Source organism: Equus caballus, chromosome 14, assembly GCF_041296265.1.
Source record: "Equus caballus isolate H_3958 breed thoroughbred chromosome 14, TB-T2T, whole genome shotgun sequence".
NCBI classification, from domain to species: Eukaryota; Metazoa; Chordata; class Mammalia; order Perissodactyla; family Equidae; genus Equus; species Equus caballus.
Window position 1 is genome coordinate 34,346,838 of NC_091697.1, and position 17,631 is coordinate 34,364,468.

Genomic DNA, 17,631 nt, shown 5'->3' on the forward strand with positions numbered 1-17,631 from the left:
ACCTTATGAAGTTAGAAAAAGAGCAAATTCAACTCAAAATAAATAGAAGCAAGGAAAATTTAAATATAAAAACAGAAATTAATAAAATAGATGATTATGTGATGTGATAGAGGTGCTAAATATTGCTACAATGGCAGTCATATTACAATATATGAATGTATCAAATCAATATGTTGTACACCTTATTTTTTTTTTAATTATTTTTTTGAGGCCGTGTTGGTTTATAACACTGCAATTTCAAGTGTGCATTATTATATATCAGTTTCTGTTTAGACTGTATCATGCTCATTACCAATACTCTAGTTTTTATCATCACCATCCATATGTGCCCCTTACCCCTTTTGCCAACCTCCCACCCCCTTCCCCTCTGGTAACCACTAATCTGTTCTGTTTATCCATGTGTTTGTTTATCTTCCACAAGTGAGCAAAATCACATGGTTTTTGTCTTTCTCTGTCTGGCTTATTTTGCTTAGCATAATACCTTCAAGATCCATCCATGTTGTTGCAAATGAGATGATTTTGTCTTTTTTATGGCTGAATAGTATTTCACTGTATATATATATACACCACATCTTCTTTATCCATTCATCCATTGATGGGCATTTGGGTGGCTTTCATGTCTTGGTTATTGTGAATAATGCTGCAATGGATGGACATAGGGGTGCACAGATCTTTTTGTATTGTTGATTTCATGTTCTTTAGATAAATACCCAGAAGTAGGATAGCTGGATTGTATGGTATTTTTATTTTTAATTTTTTGGGAAATCTCCACTCTTTTCCATAGTAGCTGCACCAGTTTGCGTTCCCACCAGCAGTGTTTGAGAATTCCCTTTTCTCCACATCTTCTCCAACATTTGTTAATTTTTTGTCTCGGTAATTATAACCATTCTGACAGGCATAAGGTGACATCTCATTGTAGTTTTGATTTACATTTCCCCTATGATTAGTGATGTTGATCATCTTTTCATGTGCTTGTTGGACATCTGTATATCTTCTTTGTAAAAATGTCGGTTCATATCCTGTGCCCATTTTTTGATCAGGTTGTTTGATTTGGGGTTGTTGAATTTTATGTGCTCTTTGTATATTTTGGAAATTAACCTCTTGTTGGATATACGATTTGCAAATATTTTTCCCAGTTGGTGGCTTGTCTTTTCATTTTGTACCTGCAGAAGCCCTGAAGAAGCTTTTTAGTTTGACGTAGTCCCACTTCATTTTTTATTTTGTTTCCCTTGCCTGAGTAGACATGGTATTCAAAAAGATGCTGCTAAGACCAATGTCAAAGAACGTACCATCTACATTTTCTTCTAGGAATTTTATGGTTTCAGGTCTTTAATTCAAGTCTTTAATCCATTTTGAGTTAATTTTTGTATGGTGAAAGAGAATGGTCTACTTTCATTCTTTTGCATGTGGCTGTCCAGTTTTCCTAACATCATTTATTGAAGAGACTTTCCTTTCTCCATTGTATGTTCTTGGCTCCTTTGCTGAAGATTAGCTGTCCATAAATGTGTGGTTTTATTTCCAGGATCTCAGCTCTGTTCCATTGAACTGTGTGTCTGTTTTTGTGCCAGTATCATGCTGTTTTGATTACTATAGCTTTGTAGTATATTTTGAAGTCACGGATTTTGATGCCTCCAGCTTTTTTATTTTTTAATCAGTATTCCTTTGGCTGTTTGGGGTCTTTGGGTTGTTCCATATAAATTTCAGGATTCTCTGTTCTATTTCCTTGAAGAATGTCATTGGGATTCTGATTAGGATTGCATTGAATTTGTAGATTGCTTTAGGTAATGTGGACATTTTAACTATGTTTATTCTTCCAATCCATGAGCAGGGAATATCTTTCTGTTTCTTTATGTCTTTGATTTCTTTCAACAATATCTTATAGTTTTCATTGTATAGATCTTTCACCTCCTTTGTTGTTTATTCCTAAATATTTTATTCTTTTTGTTGTGATTGTAAACAGGATTGTATTCTTGACTTCTCTTTCTGCTAGTTCGTGATTAGTGTAGAGAAATGCAACTTATTTTTGTAAGTTGATTATGTACTGTGCAATTTTGCTGTAGTTGTTGATTCTTTCTAATAGTTTTCTGGTGGATTCTGTAGGGTTTTCTACATGTAGAATCATGTCATCCACAAACAACAAGAGTTTTGCTTCTTCCTTTTCAATTTGGATACCTTTTATTTCTTTTTCTTGGCTAACCGCTCTGGGAAACACTTTCAGTACTATGTTGAAAAGGAGTAGGCACACTTGTCTTGTTCCTGTTCTCAGAGGGATGGCTTTCAGTTTTTCACCATTAAGTATGATGTTGGCTGTGGATTTGTCATATATAGCTCTTAATATGTTGAGGTACTTTCCTTCTATACACATTTTGTTGAGAGGTTCTTTGTTTTGTTTTGTTTTTGGTGAGCAAGATTGGCCCTGAGCTAGCATCTGTTGCCAATCCTCTTCTCCCTGACTGAGAAAGACTGTTGCTGAGCTAACATCTATCCCAATCCTCCTCCACTCTGCACATGGGATGCCACTACAGCATGGCTTGATGAGCAGTATGTAGGTCCACACCTGGGATCCAAACCCACAGACCCTAGGCTGCCCAAGCGTAGCATGCGAACACAACCGATATGCCACCAGGGCAGTCCCTGCTGAGAGTTTTTATCACAAATGGATGTTAGATCTTGTCAAATGCTTTCTCTGCATCGATTGAGATGATCATGTGATTTTTATTCCTCATTTTGTTAATGTGGTGTATCACATTGATTAATTTGCAGATGTTGAAACATTCCCACATCTCTGGTATAAATCCCAAGTGATCATGGAATATGTTGTACACTTTAAATTTACACAGCATTATATGCCAAATATATTTCAAGAAAAAAAGAAAATAATACAGAAAGTTAACAGAGGACCAGGCAGCTTTCTAAATTCTGCTTTTTTATCTTCTCATTAAAATAAGAGAAAATAAGCGAAGTTGAGATAATAATTAAAGTACACATCTTAACTTGCTTTTGCCGGGCACCTAGAAGTGTTCCAGGACAAATTTAAAATGAATTCACAACTTGAGGCTTTTTGAACTACCCGAATAATATTAACTTGTGCTTCAGAGCCCTTCAAGGAAGGCTTATTGTTAAACGGTTCAGGGATTCCTGTACTCTGCTTAGCACCAAGGCAACATTTATTATGGTCCCTAGGGGTTGGAGGAGCCATTTATTTCTGACTCATAATTTACACTAAAGGTATTGCCCTTTGGTCTGCCAGATTTATACAGTGAGAAGCTCCTATAAGGACCTCCTTTTTCAGTTTTTCCAGCAAGACCCGGAAAACTGGAGCTCAAATTCCCCAGTTTCAAAATACCCTTTGGTCAAAAGCAGTCTCATCATTTTGCCTACCACTCTGGGTTCTAGCCTTCACTTAAAGCAGAGGTCAGCAGACATTTTTTGTAAAGGGCAGATAGTAAATACTTAAGGCATTGATTGTAAGTCATAGCATCTTTGTCACAACTACTCAACCCTGTCATTTTAGCACAAAAGCATCATGAACAATAGGTAAATGAATGAGCAGGCTGTATTTTAATAAAACTCATTTGTGGAGATTGAAACTTGAGTTTCACATAATTTTCATGTAACAATTTTTCCCAGAACCATTTAAAAGTCTAAAAACCATTCTTAGCTTAGAAACCATACAAAAAAAGACAGCAACCCAGATTTGTCTCACAGGCTGTAGTTTGCCAATCTCTGGCTTAGAGATTTCCCTGATAAATGTTTGTTCTTTGTTAGTCTTTCCTAGTGTATGTTTATGCATATATGTGTATGTATATATGTGTGCATGTGTATACGTGTACACATGTGTATGTATACATATGTGTATATGTGTGTACACACACATATACACACAGCAGAAGGCTATGATCAGCTATATAGAAAATCAAATTAGCAAAAATGGAAATAAATGCAGAAAAATTTACATTTAGAAATACTTATAGATTACATTAATATTCCTGCATTTTTTTCTATAATACTTTTAGAATGTAAATCCTCATATATTTAGAACCATTTCTTCACTAGAGTTAGAATTAAGAAGAGAGTCTGTACACCACATTCCATAAAATATAAATTAAAAAGGCATGTACTTGGGCTTAGTGTGAGACTTTACATTGAAAATTATCCATTTTATCTTAACATAATAGAATTTAGTAGAAACAATGTAGTATATAAAGTGTAATCAAAAGACATCAATTTCAGCACAAGGTTTAAAAACTGATAAAAAGAAAATACGAGATATTCAATATGTTCAAAATGTTCAATAATAACTGCTTTATGATAGTCTAACATTCACAATAGATGCTGTAAGTACTACTTTTGACCTTTAATAAAATTTAAGAACCAAGATAGTAAGTATGGACCTAAGCGCATGAATAACTGGTTTCCATGGGGAAAGCCACAATTTTATAATGAAAGTAATGAATAGTGGAACAAATGAAGAGCATAGTATATTATAGCACAGAATGTCAATATTTACTCTAACAAGAAAAATGCACAGATTGGATTGATTTCCAAAAACAAAGCATGAAAATTAAAATAAACACATCTTGTTTCCATTATGCAAGAGCAAAGTGATATTTATTAGTGTAAAAACACTGGTGAACAAGAATGTGTTAGACCTCTACATTTATGGTCAATTGATTTTTTTAAAAGTATTCCAAGGCCATTCAATAGGGAAAGAATAGTCTCTTTAACAAACGGTGCTTCAACAACTGAATATCTACATGCAAAATGATGAAGTTAGGCCCATACTTCACTCCATATACAAATATTAAATCAAAATGGATCAAAAATCAAAATATCTGAGCTAAAACTAAAACTCAGATCTTCATGAACTTGGTTTTGGCAATGGATACTTAGACATGACACAAGCAACAAAAGAAAAATAAATTGGACTTCATCAAAATTAAAACTATTGTGCATCATAGGACACTATCAAGAAAGTGAGAAGACAATATACAGAAAGGGGAAGAATATTTGCAAATCATATATATCATAAAGGTCTAATATCCAGAATGTATAAAGAACTCTTACAATTCAACAACAAAAAAGATGAACAACCTAATTTTTTTAAAAATAGGTAAAGTGATTGAATAAGTATCTCTCCAAAGAAGAAATACAAATAGCCAACAAGCACATGAAATTCTGTTCAATATCATTAGTCATCAAGGAAATGCAAATAAAAACACAATGAAATACCACTTCACACTCTCTAGGTTTTAATTTAAAAAATAATAAAATAAAAAAAAAAACAAGCTTTGGTGAAGATGTGGAGATAATGGAACCTTCATACACTGCTTGTGGGAATGTAAATGGTACAGGCACTCTCAAAAATAGTTTGGTGGATTGCCAAAAGTTTAAATATAGAATTACCAAATGCTCAACAATTTCCCTCCTACATATATATCCAAAATAATTGAAAACAAGTATTCCAACAAAAACTTGTACACAAATTTTCATAATAGTATTACTCATAATAGCCAAAAAGTGAAAACAGATGAACAGATAAAGGAGTTGTGGTATGTACATATGACATTGTATTATTCAGCCATAAAAAGGAATGAGGTACTGATACACGCCACAGTGTGAAATAAGCCAGACACAAAGATCACATATTGTATGATTGATTCCATTTATAAGAAATATCCCAAATAGGTAAAGCGGTAGAGACAGAAAACCAGTTGGGGACCCAGAGGAGAGAAGGAAATGAGTGGAAACGACTGCTTAATGAGTATGAGTTTTTCTTCTGTGGTGACGAAAAGCTTTTGGAACTAAATAGAGGTGATAATTGCATAACACTGTGAATGTACTAAATTTCACTGAATTATACAACTGAAAATGGTTAAGTTTATGTGTATGTTGTGTGAATTTTACCTCAATAAAAAAAGGTCATGCAAGGCATAGAGTTTTAAATCCTTATGCTGATATGTTTATAGCACATCTTTCTTTTTTTTTTCCTTTAGTTCCTATAAAACAAGTGCAAACAAGAAAAAAAGAATAAGAATGCATTAGGCCTAATTTTACTATACCACTCATTTTCATTTATGAGTAAATCTACAAGAGAATAATAAATAAATGTATTCAAAAGTCAGAACTTTTCAGTTCTCCCAACAAAAATGAAAGCTGAAACCAGATATTTTTATAGTGACTAATTTTTTTGACTCTGTCTTCGTGAGCTATAAAAAGGCACTTTTCTCTAGCTGTAAAGAGAGGGGATACGGTTTTTCAACAAATCCTATCCTTCCAGCTCATCTCTATCTTCCAGAAGGCTTTATTGTACAAGTTTATGCATCCACAGCTACAATTTTGAAACCCTGAGGTCTTTTCAAACTAAAGTTTTCTGAATCTCAAGATGTTTTAACTTCTTTTCAAAAATAAATATACAAAATAAAGACAATTTGGCACTGGGCCTGAATCATATGAAAGCATTCAGAATCATCAAAACTCAAATGATGATCATGTTAGAGTGAATATGCAAGAACAGGATCTAAATTTCCAAGAGTACAGCATTGATAGGCAATACGCTTATTATGCCCTGAGTGCCAAAAATGTTCAGTTCTCTAATTACTATAACGTGTGATTCCCTCAATGCTTCGGTAAACCGCAGCCCATGAAAGATAGCCTCAATCTACAAAAACTGTAAAGGACCCAGAATCTATTCAGAAATAACTGACTCAAAATCCTAAACGTAAAATCAAATAGTTTACTATTGGGAGATGACGTTTCAAATGGAAAAAGTTGAAGATGATACACTGGTGATGATCATAGAATCATTTGCTATGAGAGTCTATCACAAGGGTTTTATCCTAATCTGGAGGGCAAAAGGTGTTGTGGGGGATCAGAATTGGTCTCCCCAAAATGTGTCTCTTAGCCTTGACTATTTTCAAGGACAAAAAGACCTTGAAAGAAACTTTGACCTTCGCCCCAAATGCCTAAAAGAATTTAAGATAGAAGGGGCCTGTTCCAGGAAGGAGCTAATAATACCCTAAGATAACTCTAGTGTAATGTTAAGTGTGTTTCTCAGGTCACATTGTCTATAGTTGGCTCATTTTCATTTCCATCTCCATGTAAATTGCCTTCCTCCTCTTTGAAGATCTAAACCACTACCCCCAACATCCTCCTTTGTCTCTAACTGAAGATGGTATTTAAGGTGGCGGGCTTTGGTCATTCTGATGAGTTACTCAGTTTTCCTGGGTTTCTCCCATGTATATATGTTATTAAACTTTGTTTGATTTTCTCCTATTATCCTGTCTCACGTCAATTAAATTCTTAGACCAGCCAGAAGAACCTAGAGGGTAGAGGAATTGTCTTCCTCCCTTACAGTGTCTTCCCTGGAGAAGCTGATATTTGAGCTGAGATCTCAGGAGGAATTGAAGCTACTCAGCAAAGAACAATAGAAGAGTAGTCCTGTCAAAACATATTCCCTGTGCATGGCAATAAGCCTGAAAATTCATGTCACTGAAAGGGAAGAAAAAAGTCCACGTGGCTGGAGCTCACAAAGAAAGAGATCTAGTCAAGATAAATAGGCAAGAGCCATTCTGTGCAGTGTCTTGTTTATGTAAGGATTTTTAATTTTATTCTAAATGCATTGGGGATACATTTAAAGGTTTTAAATAGAAGAGTGACCTAGTTAGATTGGTACTGTAATGGGATCTCTCTGACAACTGTGTGGAGAATTTGCTATTGACGGTACTCACACAAGAGTAGATTCAAGTAGATTCATTTCAGAAGTAATGATACCAGTGAGGTGTCTGTCAACCTGGAGAGATATGAGCAGATTCAAGAGACATTCAGGGAGCAAAGTTAACAAAGTTGTATGTAATTGCATTATCACTGAGATATTTTTAAAAACTACTGGTTATCAACATCTAGTCATCGCAGAGAAAGACTACTTGACTCCCCTGCAGAAAACAGCTATAAAACCTGCACATAATAAAAACCGCAGACTCAGATGCTCAGATAACACTGAAGAACATTGCAAATGGTAAATATCTGGATAAATTCAAAAATTATTTTATTCTTTTTTATTTTTCTCAGAATCTCTTTGTAAATTGCATAACTGCTTAAAGCAAAATTTAACATTGCCTTTTGATATTTATAACACATATAGACAAAATACATATAACCACTATAACATAAAGGATTGGGTGTAAAGAGATGCATAGTATTACAAAGTTTCTACATTTTTTTGTGAAAAGGCACTACATTATCTCTAAGTGACCATAAAAAAATAAGGATGTATATTGTTTTCCCTAAGACAACTTTAAAAAAAAATGCAATGAAGTATAAAAAGTATTTGAAGAGGCTGCAGGATGCTGAAGAATTCTTCAGGAGAATTTAGGATAAACAGTAACATGTGAGAACAGGATTAGAAGACCTTGAATGAGCTACTGTGGCAGCCACAGAAGTATACTCCTTGAATCTCCTTCAAGAAAGAACTCTCCATTCAGTTGCAAGGAGTGCAATAAGTTGACAGCTTCCAGCTCTTAACACATTCAGAACTTGTTTCAACTTTCAAGCTGAAATCAAGTTCTTCCTGTGTAACTCCAGCCTAAGACTAAGTATGGTGGATAAATAGGGCCTGGATATTTCTGTCTAACATAGAACTCCTTTAATGGGAAATATTTGCTCCAGAGATCCGCTGGGTTGACCAAGACTTTTGTCATATCTACACTCTGGTTGGAAGCTTTCTTTGCTCAGTGCTTCTTCTTTTCCTTTCATCTTTCTCACGTAATAAACCTCTTGAACTCCTAATTCCATCTCAGCACCTGCTCCCAGAGGACCCAGTAAACATAGCTCTTATTCCAAAGCTGGAATTATGCTTATCTTCTTTAACAGCTTTCCAGAAACGTTTGATTTATCTAAAGCAGGAGGAGGACAGAGAATGAAGCATCACTTTTGCCTGAAGATTATGAGAGGGGATTGCCGCATTCTCATGCACATGCTCCTCCCTCAAGATGTTCAGCAATGATGCAGGAACATGTAGTGTCTACCTGCTATAATAATTGCCAAGGTAAGGGCCACATCTTTTATCCTGGCTTTCCCTGCCCAGTAGAGAGGTGACATCAGTATTCAAACATTTATAATAAACATTCACAATAAGTATTCACTGAAATAGACACATGGCACATGGAATAAATTTAACCTATTTATACTTATTGTCACAACACATCATTCATGGTAAAGAAGAGAACTTTATGCTACTTTTTTCATTCCTATACTAAAAGAAGTATGTAACCATTATACAAGGATATAGTGATATGAATAAAAACATAAAGAATGAGACAAAGCTCTCAGGTATCACTGGTCCAGAGAGAATTCTGGAATGAAGAGGTGGCTCTTTTCCTATTTTAATAAGAAAAAAAAAGGATAATTTTGAGGCTGGAAACAGATAAAAAACTGTTTTTCATTCTCTCAAAAATATAACATTGAGCTCCAAAAAGGAGTTAGTGATCTATTTAACACTTTACTGATCAGAAAGTTGAAACTCAAATGAGAGTGGGAAGTTGCTTAGTATACACATATAAAACTTGCTAGAGCACAGGCCTAGACTTGTAACATAATTGCACTTTGTGTTAACTAAGGATATGGATTCTGAACTTGATGTTCTCATCTATAAAATGGAAAGAATAACATCCAACCAGGAAAATTATGCATATAAAATAAAAGAAAAAAGTGAAACAATTTATCACAATTCCAGGCTTCCAAAGGATTCTCAGATGGTTGTGTTATCAATTAGACTAGTAGCAAATTGATTACCCGCAGCCCCTCTGCTGTTCCCAACCAGGACATTAGAGATGAACAAGAAAGCAATAGTGATTTGTAGTGCTTGAATCAAACTGATTTGTCTTGAAGGGACTGAGTAAACTACCTGAGAGTAAGAACTGAGCTGCCATGGCAGCGGCTAGTGACTCTCCCATAAGGAGAACGGACATTGAAGGTGGTAGTTCATCTCCGAAACAAAAAGAGAGAAAGAATAAGGAAACAAAAGTGAGCAAGACAAAAGAATTCTGGAACATGACAGATTTTGCTTAGAAAGTTGAAAATCACTTAGAGTCTAGAAGGATATTCTTTGAAATTCTCAGGGACTGTCATCCATCCATCCATCCTTTCATTCAAGATTTGTTTTTAACTCTTAACAAACACCTTAATTGCATAACTTGGATGAGAAAGTCAGAAGAAGTCTCAACTTTCCTTGACTAGCTCAGGCCTTATAAAACACGGTGACCAGGAGCCCAAAACACCAGGTGGTTATGAACATCAATGCTGGTATCAGACTAGCTGGGCTCAAGTTTTGGCTCCAACAGCATGACCTTAGTCAAGTCATTTAACCTCTCCGTGCTTCATTTTCCTCATAATAATAGAACCTAATTCAGAGAGTGGAGGATTGCATGAGATATTCTTATGAAGTGCTTGGTGCATAATTCCATAGTTAGCCCTATTTTTTATCTACTATTTTTATTATCTCAATCATTGTTACCCCCATTCTTTGTGAGAGAAGAAAGGTGCTAAGTAATTAAGAATTGTATTGACAAGGAAAACTAACTCTCATATAGTTTCCCTTCCACCCACAATAACCTGGATATTGCTTTCTTTGTGGTCTTGAGAGGTAAAGTGAGAGACAGAAAGCAGGCAGAACAAGAAGAAAGAAAGGAAACAATGAATTTACCTTTATCAAGGGCACACTTTTTTCCTAGCAGAGTAGAACTTCACATAGATGTATTTTTTAAATCCTTGCAGTGGAATCATATGTGTTAAATGCTATAATATGCACTTTACAGGTTCAGAAACAGAGCCTCAGAAAGTCTCATAAAAACACCCAAGGCACACAACTGGATGTGGCAGAGTGCGGATTTGACCACCCTATGGCTTGACACTGAAGCCTAAGGGAAGAGGGGCAGAAGAGAAAACTTCATTGTATGCTGCTTTACAATTTACAAAGTGCTTCCCATGTTTGATTTTATTTCAACTTCACAGAAGTTTCATGAGGTAAGTAAATCTGCCTGGTTGCATTTTACAGATGGGGGAAATGGAATCTCAGAAAGGTCACATGACATGTCCAAGGTTACACCACAAAGTAGAGGAGATGGAAGTACAGGCAATATTGGGGTTCCCACCCCACGTTCTTTCCCTTGCTCCTTTTTCAAGTAAATAGAGGACAGGGAGGAATCTGGAGCAGTGTCTGCAAATGTCCCAAAGAGGAAGAGTGTATTTATGTCTTCTGAATATTTGACAATTTCCCTCCCCTTATGCAACTTTAACTATCATGAGAAATTGTAAACTCCATGAGAGCAAGAAAAAGATCTGTCTTTTACAGGACTACGTCCCAATGCTTATCACAATGCTGGCATTGGGTGAGTAGTTGATACATATTTTTTGAATAAATAGATGAATTAATAGATGCAAAGAGAGTGCCAAACCGTCAAATCTTTAATAAGAATGAATTTGCTGCTTGGCAGAGGAAGACTCACCTGCGAGAGTTTTAACCATCCTCAAGTAAGCCCTGGTTATGTGCATGAATGCTTCTTGAATAAATTTCAGTTGTATTTTCACTTTCCTTGTGGTTCCCATGTCTAGCATTTTTCACCTCTAGAAATGTAGATCTCTGGATTTGCAGTGGCCCCTAACTTCTCTCATTTCCTTCCAGGAAGAAACAGAGCATCTCATCAAGCTTGTGACCCTGTGGCCTTCTGAGTAACCCTAGCCCTGCAGCATCTGGCCTGCATCCAAGGAACCACGATTTGGAAGACTGGTGGCTGTCTTTGACCACCTTCCAGGTAGGATGACGGAGAATGAGAATGTGCTTTTCAGAGTTTAATTACACAAAGAGTTAAGTTCTTAGCCTTCTTCAGCAATCAAGTTAGTGTGACTCCTAAGGCTAGAATAGCAGAGCATGAAACAGCCAATGAAAGCTAATAAATAGTGGAAAAGGTACATTTTTCTTATCAGAAAAAAAGTATGTGAAAGAAGCCAAACCCCACAGCAGAGCAAGCACACTTGTTCCTCTAGCTTGCCAGATGGGAATCTGAGGTCCCTGGGGTAGGGACTGAGCCGTGGGGTGCCTCCTCACACTAATGAGGTTTGCCCTAGAATCCGAGGAGACAGATGGATCTGCAGGTTGGAACCCCTCAGCAATCTCCCTGGGAGTTGGCGCGATTTCATTGGACCAATTCCCACCTCTGGTCGCTCCCCTTTCTCTGCCCTCTCTCTCCCTCTCCTACCTCCTCCTCTACCTGTTTTTGTAGCTTTTGTAATGCTTTATGCCCCAGCACATATTCTCTCTGTGTACTTCCTTTTGCATCTCACTGACTGACCACGTTTTCAGCCTCACACAATTCTTTCTCTCCCTGCTTCCTGTTTGTCCCCACCCCCCTCCCCCACCTCCCCCATATTTTGGTCTGTAACAGCTCCATCTTGACCCTTTCTGACCCCATTAAATTCTTGTTTATTCACAAGTGTTCCAGAAAGAGGTCATGTATGAATTAATGAGAAGGAAAAGAAGACACTATTAGAAATTCTCATTTCTGTGTCTGGTACTCAATTTAAGGATTTTTCTGATTAAAAAAAAAAATAGGAGAAAATGCTTTGGTCATTGAGGAAGTGTAGGAGTCTTCCTGTCCACTGCTAGCCTGTAGAACTCTGCAGATATCAGGTAAGGTGGAAGATCTAATCTGACACACTGAGAAATGAGTAGATTTCCACGAATCATGGCAGATTCACCAAAGAGAGGATAATTCCCAGGCACCAAGCATCATGCCAAAAGCATGTGGTAGACTGGCTTGAGGAAATCTAGTTAACTGGCTTTATGTATGGGAATGCCTAGAATACAAGGCCCAATCCCGTTAGTGCAATTTGGATATCATAGCCCTCTTGTGGATTATTTTGTCTCCTTCCAGACTCCACCAAGAGCGGCTAGAGTGCCCTTGCCAAAATAAAAGTATACCTTTTAAGAGAACTTGAAGTGATGTGATATATATATTCAATAGAATAGTATTCAGCCTTAAAAAAGAAGGAAACTCTATCACATCCTGTAGCATAGATGAAGCTTGAGGACGTTAGGCTAAGTGAAATAAGCCAGTCACAAAAAGACAAATAGTGCGTGATTCCACTTATATGAGGTATCTAAAATAGTCAAAATCATAGAAACAGAAGTAGAATAGCGGTTGCCAGAGGTAAGGGAGAGGGGAAGATGGAGAGCTCTTGTCAAGTGGATATAATTTCAGTTTCACAAGATAAAATAATTCTAGAGATTTGTTTCTCAACAATGTGAATATACTTAACACCACTGGACCGTACGCTTAACAGTGGTTAAGATCATAAATTTTATGTTATGTGTTTTTTACCACAATTAAAAATTTTTTAAAAGAATACATATAGTTGTAAAACTTTAAACAAAAAGAGAAAAGAAAAGAAACAAGAGAAGGATAAACTCAGAATAAGGTGTAATGTTTACCTTGGGTATAGGGTGACTGGAGGAAGCCATATAAACAGATGAAGGCAATTGCCAAAGTGTCATAGCTTTCAAAATGGGTGGTGAGTCCAAAGGTGTTACAATACTATTGACAATAACTAAATCATCAATAAAAAACTGCCATACATGGGTCAACGACGAGAATGTGGTAATGAGCCGAAGATTAGGAAGAGATCAATTTCGTACCAAAAAAAGAGAAAATAGGTAATATTTGGTTACATCAATTCCTACTTTAAAAGACTTTACAATTTCCTATTTTTCTTAAATTAAAAAAAAAATTCCTTAAAATAGCTTTCAAGGACCCCACAATATCTCCGAATGTCTTTCTCTCTCTTGATGCTCATCATACACCCTTTTCCCATATACACGATTTATGCTAAACTTGTTTCAGTTTCTCATATGCTCTGCGTCATATTGCCTGCAGCCCTTTCAACATGCTACCCCACCACCCAGGGCACTGTTCCCCTTGCTCATGTTCTGGCTAACTTCCATTCCTTGACATCTTGGCTAAAACATCCATTCCATCCTCAGGGAGGCCTTCTCTGACCTCCTGGAAGTGGTTAGTGCTCTTGCATCCCTATGAAACACTGACCACAGCACCACTATTGCCTGTGGAATCACACCTCTCTCCCACTGGCAGCAAGGACATGCCTGTTTTGCTTACCACTTTATCTTTAGCCCCAGCATAATATTGGAAACTTTATGAATAGTAAAACATGCAAAAAAATGATGGGCCTTAGAGTAAAACTGTAATCACCTTCCCCACAGAGACACAGACTTCCACTTTGTTGAATGGCCCATAGGCATTAGAAATACTTCAGAAGGGCAAATACACTGGCTTTCTTGCTGTTCCTCCAAAACCACAGGCTTGTCCCACCAGTAGGTCTATTCTACTGTTCCCTTCACCTAAAGCGTTTGCCTTCCCCGCAGGTATCTGTTTAGCTAACTCACTCATTTGCTTCAAGATTTTGCCCAAATCTCACCTTTAATTGAGGTCCTATACGCTATTTATTTAATACCGAAACTTCTCTCTGCAACTGGCCCTTCAAACCCTCCCTACCTGTTTAATCTTTTACTTTTTTCAAAGTACTCATCATCTTCTAACATACTATAGAATTGACTTATGTTTACTATACATTTTCACTTAGCCCCACCCAGTCTCACTAGAATATAAGCTCCAAGAGGCAGGCATTTTTTTTTTCCTGCTTTCTCTCCTCAAAGCCCCCCAGTATATAGTCGTATATTTTAGTTGTGGCTCCTTCTAGTTGTGGCATCTGGGACGCTGCCTCAACATGGCCTGATGAGTGGTGCCATGTTCGCACTCAGGATCCGAACTGGCAAAACCCTGGGCTGCCAAAGTTGAGTGTACGAACTTAACTAGTTGCCACAGGCCTTGCCCCAGGGATTTTTTTTATCGTGGTGAAAACACATATCATAAAATTGACCATCTTAGAATTTTTAAGTATACAGTTCAGTAGTGTCAAGAATATTTATCTTGGCTGTGAAACAGATCTCCAGAACTTTTTCATCTACTAGAACTGAGACTCTATGCCCATTAAACAACTCCCCATCTCTCCCTCCACCCACCCCTGGCAACCACCATTCTACTTTCTATTTCTGCGAATTTGGCTATTTTAGATACCTTATGCAAGCATAAGCAAGATACCTTATGTTTGTCCTTTTGTGACTAGCTTATTTCATTTAGCAAAATTCCCTCAAGTTCCATCTACGTTGGGTCTTCCTTTTTAAGGCTGTATAGTATTCCATTGAATGTATATACCACATTTTGTTGACCCATTCATCCATGATGAACATTTGGGTTGCTTCTATGTCCTGGCTATTGTGAATAAGAGGGAGAGATTTTTGTCTTTTTAGTTCATTGACACGTCCCAAGAACCTAGAACAGTGCCTTTTGCGTAGGAGATGCTAAATAAAAATTTGTTGGATAAATGAAATATAGGGGGCATAGTGGATGCTACTTGCTAATTCTAGAATTTTCTAGATGACTTTTCCATCCTATACACTACAGTCTACCACTACCTAGTGTTTGAGGCATCCCTTAGTATGGCTTGGTCCATAATAAATAACTGGAGTCCTTGAGTAAACAGGGTAGTTAGGGAACTATGAGGCCTGGTTATCTAGACATTTCTTACTCACAAAGCTTCCCTAGCATCTGGGTCTTCAGGATGGGTCTAGTACCTACAAAATTACTGGTAGAGTATAATTGCCTTAACTAGGGTGATTATATATACTCTAAGATGCATAAACAAATAATTATATGAGTTCTTGGCCTCCAAAGAGGAAAAGACCTAATGCAGGCAGATTCTCAGGGGAGAAGAGACTGGGACAGGTACGAAAGGTACATCGTTGAGTGGTACTTCCCCCAATTTAGGGAGGACAACTATTGGTGCAGGAGAGTGTGTGAATTTTGTTGATTCCTGTGACCAGCTCCAACTTCAGTGAATGGCTAGAGACTGGTATTCTTCTATTTCCTGTGGAAATCCAGGAAAAGAATTCCTTTCCACCCAATGACCTCTAAGTTGGGCCTTACCCAAACGTGCCGTTTTTCCCTTTGAAAAGAATATCTCTCAAATATTTTTTTTTTAAAGATTTTATTTTTTTCCTTTTTCTTCCCAAAGCCCCCCGGTACATAGTTGTATATTCTTCGTTGTGGGTCCTTCTAGTTGTGGCATGTGGGACGCCGCCTCAGCGTGGTTTGATGAGCAGTGCCTTGTCCGCACCCAGGATTCAAACCAACAAAACACTGGGCCGCCTGCAGCGGAGCACGAAAACTTAACCACTCGGCCACGGGGCTAGCCCCTCTCTCAAATATTTTGATGCCTCCAAGATCTTGGTACCAGATTTGAAAGTAATTAGAAAAGTTTGCATGGCTTTATTTAATTTCATCATGGAGTTCATGGCTATTGAATTCTGTAATCAAATTTAGGTTTTTATATGTAAATTATGGAGAAATGAGATTAACAGAACAAAGTGTGGCAGCCTCACTGAAGGGGCCTGGTGATGGGTATTCCCAAAGCTTCATTTATAGATCTAGTATAGACACTTGAATTCTGAGGAGGGTATCTGCAGATATTCAGAAACCTCCAATTTGCAAATACATCTATAGTGTGTAAGTTCCTGAAAAAGCAGTAATATTTGAAAAATGTGTGTTCTCATCACATTCTTAATTCTCTCTATATCAGAAAAAGTTGTTCTGGAATCACAGTTCTCTGGAGAATTATATGTTCCTCATGCTTGGTCTCTAGAGAGACATTCCATGACAGTTACCATGTACTCTTGGCTGAAGAACCACTCATCCATCAAGTGCCTCCTTGCGATATACCTCCCTTATAGTGCATGCAAGTAGGTGCTTCCACAAAATTAAAATTAATATATCATGGGACATTAGGATTTCCTAAAATTAATCAAGACGTTGATTGTTAAACCTATGACGGTCAAGGGCCTATAGCACAGCATAGTGCAATAAATAAAGTATTTAAGCACAATGGCTTTGGAGTTATTTGGATGTAGGTTCAAATCCCAGCTCAGCCACTTAATGTTTATGATTTGGGATAAATCCCTAATTCTTCATTTATAAAATACAAAAATAATCAAAGCCTCTTCAGGCTCTGCAGGGATATGGGAGGACTGTAAAGCACTCAGGGCAGTGCCAGGCACACGCTGGGCACTGAAATGATCATGCAGCTGCTCTGCTGCTGTCACACTTGTCTTTTGCACCTGCAGTCCGTTCACCGCTCAGCAGCCAGGGTGATCTTTTGAAAGCTTAAATCAGTCCCTGTTACGTGACCATGTAAAAGCCTGCCAAAGACTTTCCACTGCAGTCAGAAGAAAATTCAAAGAAGGAGTGAATCTTTGACCTCTTTTCCTGCCGCCCTCTCCCTCTCTCATTATATTCCAGCCACGCTGAACCTGCCTTCTGTTTCTCAAATGCTCACACCTCATTTCCACACAAGGCCTTTGTGCTTACTGCTTCCCTCTTCCTGAAAGATGCTCTTCCCTGCCTCTTTGCTTGGGTGACTCTTTCTTATCCGAGGTTGCATGTCACTATCTCAGAGATGCTTTCTCTAACCACCCAATCCTCCCTTCACTCTACATACCATTATTTG

The 17,631-nt window shown here is 37.3% G+C and overlaps 2 long non-coding RNA genes across 3 annotated transcripts in view; one reads left to right on the forward strand and one right to left on the reverse strand.

Moving 5' to 3' along the window:
* The window catches only part of LOC111767740 (uncharacterized), a 29,239-nt gene extending 17,376 nt beyond the window's left edge, over positions 1–11,863 (reverse strand). For both annotated transcript variants that reach the window (XR_002799544.2, XR_011425022.1), the window contains exons 1-2: positions 11,505–11,863; positions 7,731–7,792 (exon numbers count right to left, since the gene is read on the reverse strand). This is a non-coding gene — a long non-coding RNA (uncharacterized lncRNA). The remainder of the gene's footprint in view (positions 1–7,730; positions 7,793–11,504) is intronic.
* Positions 11,864–12,008: 145 nt separating this feature from the next.
* The window catches only part of LOC138917267 (uncharacterized), a 44,509-nt gene continuing 38,886 nt past the window's right edge, over positions 12,009–17,631 (forward strand). Inside the window, exon 1 of the long non-coding RNA XR_011425023.1 lies at positions 12,009–12,150. This is a non-coding gene — a long non-coding RNA (uncharacterized lncRNA). The remainder of the gene's footprint in view (positions 12,151–17,631) is intronic.